The sequence below is a fragment of the Arachis ipaensis genome, chromosome B03 (genome assembly GCF_000816755.2).
Source record: "Arachis ipaensis cultivar K30076 chromosome B03, Araip1.1, whole genome shotgun sequence".
NCBI lineage: Eukaryota > Viridiplantae > Streptophyta > Magnoliopsida > Fabales > Fabaceae > Arachis > Arachis ipaensis.
The window spans coordinates 134,037,320-134,046,878 of NC_029787.2; the positions used below are offsets into that span (position 1 = coordinate 134,037,320).

General features: G+C 35.1%; 1 long non-coding RNA gene across 2 annotated transcripts; it reads right to left on the reverse strand.

Moving 5' to 3' along the window:
* LOC110270473 lies at positions 3,119-4,330 on the reverse strand. 2 transcript variants are annotated; one of them, XR_002360052.1, is made up of 3 exons: positions 4,226-4,330; positions 3,680-3,762; positions 3,119-3,257 (listed from the first exon to the last, which is right to left on the reverse strand). It is a non-coding gene; the product is annotated as an uncharacterized LOC110270473 (long non-coding RNA). The 2 variants fall into 2 exon arrangements; XR_002360051.1 differs by lacking the exon at positions 3,119-3,257 and having other exon boundaries at positions 3,462-3,762.

Consider the following 9,559-nt stretch of genomic DNA (forward strand, 5'->3'; position numbering starts at 1 on the left):
AATATATGCATAATAATAAAAAAAATTTAAAAAATATATTTTATCAAATAATTATTTTATTTATTTATAAAATAAAATCAGTGTTTAGCATGTATGTTCAAAGTATAGGGCAATCTATCCTTTATTTCAAAAATTAAAATAAAATATTACTGAATAAAATATTTTCTAAATCAATGCAAGCTAATTGCATCATATAATTATGTATGCATTATTATATTTTGTCACTAAAATTGAACCGAGTCACATTATTTAAAGAATTCGTGATATTGAATTTAAATCAATATTATTTTTTCAAGGATATATATAAAACTTTTTTATTTTGTTACCGAGATTATTATTATAACATTTGAGAATCCAGTGATTTGGATGATTGCAGAAAGGTTAAATCCTATTTGTGTTAATTATAGTGTGAATGGTAGTACTTCTGGAAATGTTCCAATGATGAGCAACTCTGAATTTGTTGGGCAACATGATCAATTGATCATGTTTTCAGGGAGCTCCTGCTCTAATGCCATGGATGGTAGTAACCCGTTTCATGAAAAGTGGTCTTACGATGAACAGAAGATATTGGAAGATGGTCTTATTATGTAAGTTGTTGTTGATGTTGTTATTACTTCTCCTATCGAATCATCCACGCTTTTTATTTTATTTTATATTTTTTTAGTAACAAATGATCTCTTGAGAACTTCAGATATATAATTATTGCTATTAAAATTGCTTGTGAATTTTCTTTCGGTGACGGAAACTATCACAACCACAACACATAAATTGGAGTAAGGGAAAGTATGAGGAGCGAATGGAATATTTATATAATGTGTATAATGGAGGTTTAAGGAGTATTAGAGATATAATTATTAGTGCTACATTTTCCCATCAGTTGAAGCTTTTGGGATGAGTGGTATCATGATATGGTATTAGAATGTTAGATCCAAAAGGTTAAGAGTTCAATCCTTGGTAAACTCCAAAATTAATTTAACTTTTTAGGAAGATGTTTATTATCCCTAATACTCGGATGGTTATTTTAGATAGTATGAGGAATAGTCCATTGTCTCCCTAGCAGAATCTAGTAAGTAAATATAAGAAAAAATTTTACTCCAACTTTTTGTGTTAATTATCATCAATTTTATTCATTTTTAAAACAAAATAAATTATTTTTGTATAAAAATATCTTTTAGTAAAAATTAAAAAAATAAATTATTTTTGTACAAAAATACTCTTTACTAAAAATTTAATTTTTTATAATTAATTTTTATTTACCAAAATATCCTTTAACAAATTATTTTTCTAGAGAGAAAATTGTGTTTTTATCAAAATATATATCTTTTGAAATATCTTTTAATGATTACATGATTTTTTACTAAGATATCCTTCAATAATTTTAGTTTTATAAAAAAAATTTTAACAATATTTTTTTTGTATGTTTAACTTTTAATCTCATGATATCAATGCATATTATTAAACATGGTTTTACAAGTTTGGTTTAACATTTTTTTATATTTCTCTGTTAGTATCACGGAAAGAACACCTTCCTTTCTTACAAATCTTTCTCTACAAATTGAGTAATGCAGTAAGATAATTACTGATGGTACATTGCTAAGAATTTTGGTTTGTGCAACGGAATCAATGCACGAACTAGGAACAGTTTATGCTCTTCTTTCAATGGCAAAGCGAAACCATTAATGATGCTGCCCAGTATTTCAAGGAGCTCAGCAATCCCATTATGTTTCTCCGTCTCAAAAATCAAACTGAAGAAGACATTATTGATGGCTTTCCTAATGAAAGGGCGATGAACCATGAACTTGCCATAGATGCGATGCAAAGTCATCTTTAAGTACTCCCTTTCTCTGGGATCTTCGGAGTCAAACAACTCCAACACAAGGTTCTGAAAATCGGACCGGACCGGTCGGATGAACTGGTCAAACCGTGAACTGGATTCTAATACGGTTCGGTCTATTGTCAAAAACCGTTCTCTTTAAAACAGTTTTTGAACCGTTGAACCGGTCAAAAATCGGTCGGTCAGACCGAATCGGAATTCGGCCGGTTCTAATGAAACGTCGTCGTTTAAGGTTCTCTGCCCAGGGATCAAAAAATCATCCTCCTCCTCAAGCCATTTCTGATTTTTTCAATTCCTCAGACTCTCTTGTCTCTCAACTCTCAACCCTAGGTTATAGCCTCCGCCACCGCCGTAAGAAGAGACTCAGCGCCGCCGCCGTCCATTGTGCTCAAGGGCCACCGCTGTAGGGAGTGAGAAACTGCCATCGTTCGCTGCGTTGTGGTCGTGCTCCAAGTCTCCCCCTGTTCACTCTCACAGTCTCACCAATCGCAGCTTCTTCTTCGAGATCGGTGTCCGACGTTGTCTTCTTCTACTCATCCCCACTTCATATAGCTTCCCGTGGTGGCTCCGTGGACTGTGGTACATTGTTTTTCTTCTTCTCAATTGTTTTTCTTCTCAACCCCCTGTTCGCACTTCGCTCTCTTCTTCCTCGCTCGGTGTCCATCCTCCATCGTCTTCGTCCTGCGCACCGTCATCTTGTCGCCCCTGTTCCCGATTTTAGGGTTTTCCCTGTTCCTGATTCGATTTGGGAACCCGAGGCGCTAGGGTTTCTGCGCCCTGCCAGATCCGATTCTTTCTTCCTCCTCCTCTGAGAATTCAAGATGTTTTGGCGCTTGGCTGGCTTGTCTACTGCGTCTCCTGTGAGTTCCGTACTCTCTCATTTCATATAGTACTTCGATTTTTGTGCGTTGTTTTGCAAGCTGCTTGGGTGCACTTATTTGTTGGTTGTTTTAATTTGTGTGGTATTTGATCGAATTTGATTTTCCATACGGAGGGTTCTTGCAATTAATTTACTGTGCGATTAATTTGATTTAGTTTTTGGATGATTGATTGCGGGATCTGATGTTGTTGCTTGTTGCTATTGCTATTGCTATTGCTATTCATGGTTCTGAAAACCGGACTGGACCGACCGGTTTGACCGGATTAACCGGAAATCGGTCATTTAGCCAGTCCGGTTGATGTCAAAAATCGGCCTGCAAAAAACCAGTGGAAAAACCGGACGAACCGGTAAACCGTATGAATCGGCTGGGTTTTTGAGCCTCCCGATAAACCGTATGAATCGGCGAGGGAGGAACCTTGTGAGCAGTCCGGAAGCATTGTGGAAATGGACTCGTTTCCACAACAGCATAGAGGGATCGGGGTGATGATGGTGGCAGCGGGGCGCTATCTTGTGGCGTTTGGGGAAGAGGGCAACAGGTGAGACCTAAAAACAGAGTAAAGAGTAATAATCAAGGTTCAGAAAACCGGACCGGTCATCAAACCGTTTTAGTCACTGGTTCACTAGTTTATTGGTCTAACCGGTTCAACCGATGGTTCAACCGGAAAAACTGTTTTAGAATAGAATAATAAATAAATTATAAATACACATTCTAAAATATAATTATAGTCTAATATAAATCTTAAAATATCTTCAAAATTTAAAACACTATATAAAATATCATCAACCAAATACATATGATCTTATCAAAATCCAAACTCAAAATTATAACCCTGATTCAGATGGCTTCCCCGAGTAATTAACGAGTATTGTGTGTGCCAAACACTTTGGATACAAACAATTAACAAGAACTATATATTTCAATTGTACAACTCAAAGATGAAGAACATGTTCCTATTATCAACTACCTTTAGAGATCTTCTTTCCCTAATGATGATTTCACTGGAAACTTGTTTTTGACCCACTCCATGTCCTTCACATCCTTGTAGCCCTACAAATTCACATCAAACACAAAGTTATTTGTCTTCTCATCCATGGAAAGCCACATATACAACATGATAATATAACCCTATAATACACAAATAGGCATAGCCTCTGCTATATATTTGAGTGTATCCAACATGTATGGAATGTTAAAAAAGCAGCATTCAGCAACAAACATTTAAAGGGTGAGACTAAATTAACCACCAACAACACCATATCTGAACTCAACAATCAGCATTCAGCAACAAACATTACAGAATATTAACCAATAATCAGACTAAAAGGGTGACACTAAATTATAAAACAGCAATTACAAAACACTACAAAAGAAGAACATTAGCATTAGCAATTACAGAAATTATAAAACAGCAACCAGCAACCAACAACCAGAAATTACAAAACAACAATTACAAAGTTAAAAACATAACTGAAATTACAAAGAGCTTCTTGGCAGGTGAATTATTACTCACAGATACATTGTTATCAGCAACTGCTTCTTGATTAATACTTCCATCATGGCAAAGCTCCGATCACTCTGATTCTCAAAATAGCAACAAGGTTGCGAGAATCGGACCGGTCAATGAACCGGTGAAGTGACTGGTTCACTGGTTCATTGATTCGACCGGGGTTCAACTAGGGTTCAACCGGTTTAATTAAATATTAAATAAAATTACTAAAATTTAATATACAATTTTAAATATTTAAATTTAATAATTTCTAAATCATGCTCAATAAAAATACTAATAGAGATAATTTATTCATAGTAATTAATACAAAGTTCCTCTATTATTTAGATGTAAATAGTACCAATAAAAATAAAAAAATCCTCTAAACTACATTCTTAACAATTACCTCATTCTAGACATTTCCACCATATAACAAGAGTGACTTTATGCCAGTAAAAAAGAACACAACTCAATACAACATATAAGGAGATTAACAAAAGAAAAAATATGCAGTGGACCGAACCGTATTAGAGCCCGTTCACGGTTGGACCGGTTCAACTGGCTGGTTCGGTCCGGTTTTTAGAATCTTGCTCCAACAGCTTCAAAATGAGGGACTGATTAATGTGCCTCTTAGCCAACTTTTCATCCAGGCGATGCAACATGTTGGTGGTCCCTAACCTTAAGTGGGACCCACAACTTTTTAAAACAAAAAAAATTAAAATAAAAGAAAGTGGCATAAAGCCACAAGAGAGAGAGACGGAGGGCTTCTTTCAATTTTTGAAAGAAAGCAAAAACGAAGCACGCAAGAAAGCTTCAGCGCCGAAGAGGAGAAGAATTTGGGGGAAAAGGGCAAGCCAACCATGAAAGAATGCTGTCTTCATATCAAGTTGCTCAACCTCTAAATTCAAACTAGCCGCCAACCCAAGCACAAGTCGAATAGAGGACATCTTCATAACTGGAGAGAAAATATCCTCAAAATCAATACCTTTCTTTTGCTCAAAGCCTTTTACAACCAATCGAGCTTTTATACCTTGGCCATGAGACATTTTCATCCGCTTTCAATTTGAACACCCATTTATTCTTGAATGCTCTCTTACCCTTTGGCAACTTCACCAATTCAAACGTATGATTCTCATGCAAGGATTTCATTTCTTCTTGCATGGCCTTCAACCAATTTTCCTTATGCTCATCAGACATAGCTTCCTGGTAGCTCTTTGGCTCCCCAGTCTCAGTGTTCATCACATACTCATGAGGGAAAATGAATCCTCTCAATTTTTTTAACAATTGAGGAAGTAAAGTGTGATCTCTCACCATTAATTTTATAAGTGGGACCAAGAATAAATATGAAAGAGAAAGCAATGAAGGGTTACAGATCACACTTTACACTCTCAATTTTTTTAACAATTGAGAGGATTTATTCCCCTCATGAGGAGACTATTTCTGAGAAGGATGACGCTTTCTAGTAGATCTTCTCAATTCAGGCACAACTGGTGGTTCAGGTGGAACTTCAGTATATGGTAGAACTTCTGCATCTGGCACCTCAGGTTGAGGTGTAGGTTCATCATGCAAATTATCACCATCATTATCAACTTGTACATCTCCCCCATCAATAGGAGGTCTAGTAGAAGGACCTGGTTCATCATCAACAGAACGTCTAACAGTTATTGTTGGCTTATCTGTCTTCTCAAGGTCTTTAATAGTTTGGTCTTCAAGAAAAATCACATCTCGACTTATAATTATTTTCTTGCTCACCGGATCCTATAATCTGTAACCAAAGTCTTCGTGACCATAACCCATGAAGATACACTGCTTTGATTTTCCATCAAGTTTGGAATTTTCATCTCTTGAAATGTGAACAAAAGCCCTACAGCCAAACACTCGCAAGTGACTATAGGAGATATATTTTCCTCTCCAAACTTTTTCTGGAACATCACCATTTAGTGAAACTGAAGGAGAAAGGTTGATCAAATCTACCGCAGTCTTCATCGCTTCACCCCTAAAGGATTTAAGCAACTTTACATGAGAGAGCATGCACCTGACTTTATCATTGATAGTGCAATTCATTCTCTCTGCAACTCCATTATGTTGAGAAGTCTTAGGAACTGTCTTCTCAACTTTAATCCCATGTTCTTTACAATACTCTTCAAACGGGCCCCTGTATTCACCACCATTATCTTCTCGAATATATTTCAATTTCCTTCCTATTTCTCTTTTAACACTTGCATGAAAGTGTTTGAAGATATCGAGCACTTGGTCTTTAGATTTAAAAATAAAAGTCCACACTTTTTGAGAATAATCATTAATAAAAGTAACAAAGTATGATGCACCACCTAGTGTCTTAGCATCCATAGTGCAAACATCAGTGTGAACTAAATCTAGAACATGTGATCTCCTATGAGGTCCAGAACTATGAAATGATACTCTAGCATGCTTTCTAACAAAACAATGAGTACAAGTATTTAAAGTTGTACTTTTCACGGGAAGTGAGTGCTTCTTGGCTAAGACGTTTATCCCTTTCCCGCTCAAGTGACCAAGACGTATATGCCACAAGTCAGAAGAGGAATCATCAGCTACATTCACCTTTTCTTTGCACAACTTTTGCTTGCAATCGGTAGAGAGTAGTGAGACTATTGTCTTCTTTAGTAACAATGAGAGCCTCTTTGGTAATCTTGCATTTTCCACTACCAAAGAAAGTGCAATACCCCTCTTGATCCAATGCCTTTACTAAAATAAGATTGAACCGCATATCTGGCGAATGCCTAACATTCTTCAACTATAACTTGCATCCCATGTTGGTTTTAAGTCACATATCACCCATACCAATGATATCACACACTCCTTTATCTCCCAATTTGATCTTGCCAAAATTTTCAGTAGTATAGGAAGTGAAAAATTCACGCTTCGGAGTAACATGACATGAGGCACCAGAGTCCATAATCCAAGTGGAATCATCATAGACAAGATTCACATAATTTTCATCATATGTGATAAGAACATCATAAACAATAGCAGCAGTTTCTTTATCACTATCTTTACCTTTGTCTTCGTTTCTTTTACTTGATTGTTCTCTTTTCAAGAACCTACAATATTTCTTGATATGCCCCCGACTTGCCACAATGGTGACAAATGAACTCATTTCTTGCTTGTACTTTTCTCTTGACTTGCTTCGACTCTCTGACTTGTCGAAACTGTGAGGTTTTCTACTTTGACTTCTCCCTCGTGACTTTGAAACAAGTGCTTCTGACTGGGAGGAGGCATTAGTCAAACTTTACTCTCTTCTTCTGACTTCTTCATTCAACATGCTCTCTTTAACCATCGCTAACGTCAACTTTTCTTTTGGAGCTGAGTTAGTTAGTGCCACAACCAGAACTTTCCAACTATCAGGCATAGAGCTCAACAACAACAAGGCTTACAACTCATCATTCAAAGTGATTTCATTATTTGTCAGTTGGTTCACCGTCTCCTGAAAAATGCTCAAGTGCTCCGGTATTGATTTATCTTCAATATACTTCATATTGATAAGCATCCTAATCAAGAATACTTTGTTTTGCACATTCTTCCTCTCATATAACTCCTTCAATTTCTTCCACATATTATCGGCATTCGTTTCGGTATCAACATGTGGATACACACTAAAATCAAGCTATTGCCTAATCAAAGCAACTGCCTTCCGATTCAACTTCTTTCATTCAGCATCGAATTTGGTTCCTTTGGATTTATCCCCCTCCACAGGATCATACAAGTCATTGCTATACAACATATCTTCTATGAGAGTCTTCCAAATCTAGTATTTTTGGGAATTCAATTTGACCATATTTGGTCAATGAGTATTTTCCTCCATTTAATCAGCACAAAGATAAACAACCAAAGCTCTAGATACCACTTTGTTGGAAAAACTCAACTAAAGTTCAAATAAGAATCTGTCTAATAGCAGAAGCACCAAAATAATTTTTCAATAATCTGTGCAATTAAATAGGCAATTCCAAAGATACTCCAAGCAACAAATATAATAGTAGATATTAAATAATCAGACAGTAGAATTTTAACATGAAAAAACCCCCAAAATCGGAAAAAAACCCATGTGACCTAGTCCAGAAAAATCTTCCACTATCAAAATAATGGGTACACAAACAGTCTTCCTAGTAGTATTATGGCATCTCAACAAAATACATTATCAAAACTGATGGAATCAACATAATCCCTCCATAAAATAGGTATCTCAAATCAGACAAAAGAGAAGGGAATACAACTAGCAAGTTATATCCTAATATTCATGATCTCTACACCAAGAATAACACTAAAATTTTATAAAAAATAAAACAAATTTATCAGTTCAATCGGATAAAAAATGGCTTGCTATTTTCCCCCAAATTTTCTTCTTCTCTTTGACTACGGCGCTCATTTTCTATTCCCTTTTTCTTTTTGTTTCAAAATGAGAGAGTCTTGCTCTCGTTCTCTCTCCCTTCCTTCATAGCTTTAACCACTTCTTTCTTTATTTTGTTTTATTTTTTTGTTTTAAATTTGTCGATCCCATTTAATTAGGGACCACCAACAATTACGAGAAAGTTTATTGAATATCTATTTAAACATAATAACAATAATAACAATGATTCAAAATGAAAAAACTAACACCCTCCAACAAATCTGAAAAAACAACACCAATCCTTGAAGCTTCCCTCGTAATATAAGAATAACTCAATGAAATACAATCATATTATAAACCATACAGACACAAAAGTAGTTATTTTCTATTGCATAATGTGTTTTCTTACGCATAAAGAGGATAAGGTAAAGAGAAGAGATGCTCATCTGGGTATCAAAAGAACCAATAAAACAACAATAAAAATCACACTTTTTTTTTCTATTTTTCAACACCGTGATTTTTTTCATTATCGTCAGTCACCTGTTATTATTATTGATTACTCTAAATTCTATATCCTAAATCTTAAACTTAGATTTAAAATCATAAATCATAAATTATAAATTCTATGTCCTAATTTAGTCTTATTTTCAAATTCTTTTAAGTTTAAATATTTTATTATTTTTAATTTTGAATGTTTTATTTTAATGAATAATTATTATTAAATATTTTATTAGTTGAAAATTGTGACTCTTATTTAATTCTAACAATAATGCTACAGTATCTAAATTTTTTTATGAACATAATCCAACTAAATTAAACAATAAGATTTAGCATAATTATCAAATCCGACTTGACCTGGCTGGTTCGATCGAAAACTCAGTTATCTGGCCGGGCCAAATCACCCGTTGGATCGATCATGTATCAAACCTGCTGAAATCTGGGTTGACTCGGCCGGTTTTCATCAAAACCAACAATCCGACCAGTTTATTTGACCC